We start from the raw sequence: 1,787 nt of genomic DNA on the forward strand, positions 1-1,787 counted from the left end.
TCCATACAAGAGATTGTGCTGTTGCCTGACCGTATAGTCAAGGGTTTGTTCCAAACACATTTGGTGTTTTTGCTGGTCTTGGGTGTGATCCCCTTCTCCATTCAGCACGGCTTGTTTCTGGTGAGCTGGCACCACCTCCTCAATGATGGTGGTGGCAGTCAGTTATGCTGACCCTGAAGATATGATTGAGGAAGAATCACCTGCACAGAGAGGGCAAAGGTTTGCTTTCATGTTGCATAAAATGAGGATAACTTTGAAAAAAGTTTGAACATCAAACATGATTATGTTGAACATGAAAAAGTGCAATTGTGGACCAAGGTCACTTACATATGTTTTAAGTACTTTATACTATTGCAATGGCGATAATACAATATTACCACAGCTCTGACTGTTGTAGGTGAAATATCAGAAAATGCTTGATAAATTAATGTTCAGAATTGATGGAGTCAGATGATGTAAGGTCACTGCTGCTAAAGGAGGAATATCATACAAGTTTTTTCTTTGAACTAGTGTCTGGTTTTGTACTTTGTCTATTGGTTAGAATATTCTTCTCTTGCAAAGTGTTTGAACATTGAGGTTGTGACAGTCCTTAGCAAGGGATGTGACTTTCCATAGTTAACCCTTTTTTGAAATAATTTGTCATACTGTTCAGTGGCCTAATATTGTAGGCATTTGGTTTCTATACTCAAAAATCTAAGTGGTAATTTACTGAATTGTGTCAGATAGATGTTAAATATCCCATGCTGAGTTCACAGCCTATACTTACAGAATTTAAAACAGTTATTCATGAGCTACACAGCAGCAGATGCCAGTGACTGACTGCCTTTTACTGTGAGTGTGGAACCATTTCCAAAATTCAGCTTCTGTGTGCATTGCAATTTATCACATTTTCTATTTTCAATCAGCATGTGACAATCTTCCAGCTGTCATATAATATGACCTAATTCTAATGTCAGTTGAGTGGTAATGTGAATTTTATAGGAATGTGAATTTTATAGGAATGTGAATCCATAACATCCCAAACAATCAAAGGAAGCTTAGAACACAAAAGCACGTTAAGATTTCCACAACTTGCTGACCCAATGAGGGAAATTTTACTGTAGTTAGGGATTTTAAGAGTTGGTCGTTTGTTTAGTGCTGATTTGCAAATAAAAAAAACCTAGGGCAGTATAAATTGTTCCTGTATTAATGTTTCATCAAAACAGTAGAAATACATAAGAGGGAGGCTGAGGGTTAATCATGTCAGCACAAACACATTTGTTTATTTTTTGTCACTAAGAAACTATTAATAATGATTCTGTGTAGAGCAATTTGTGGTGTTTAATTTAATCTCTTCACGTAGGAACAGCTTATTCCAGCAGTGATTAAATTAGCCACTTTCTAAGCCGGAAAGCAGAGGATGAATAGGTAGGAGTGTTTGCTTTAGGACAACTGTGTATTTGTTTATCCTGAGCTGTTTACACAATTCTTAAAGTTATAGTGCGTTGGAAGTTTTAAAATGTGAAATATGAGGGGTTGGATTTTCTTCTGATCGGCGGGTTAGTGTTGGGGCAGGACTACCGCTTTCCCATGTGACTCCACTGATAAGCGGCTAGTTTTCCTCCCAGGGCCCTCATTTGCTACGTAGAGCAGGTTTAGACCGGCAATACCACTTCTCAAAAGGTTTACCATTGCTGGGAGGGAGGGGAATTCAATGCTGTCGCATTTAAAGCATTGCAGCCATTATAGGGGCTCATGTTTTTGGTAGAACAGGGGATAGGAGCAGCTAAAATGTCAGACGCAACCTC

This window comes from Heptranchias perlo, chromosome 18 (assembly GCF_035084215.1).
Source record: "Heptranchias perlo isolate sHepPer1 chromosome 18, sHepPer1.hap1, whole genome shotgun sequence".
Lineage (NCBI taxonomy): Eukaryota > Metazoa > Chordata > Chondrichthyes > Hexanchiformes > Hexanchidae > Heptranchias > Heptranchias perlo.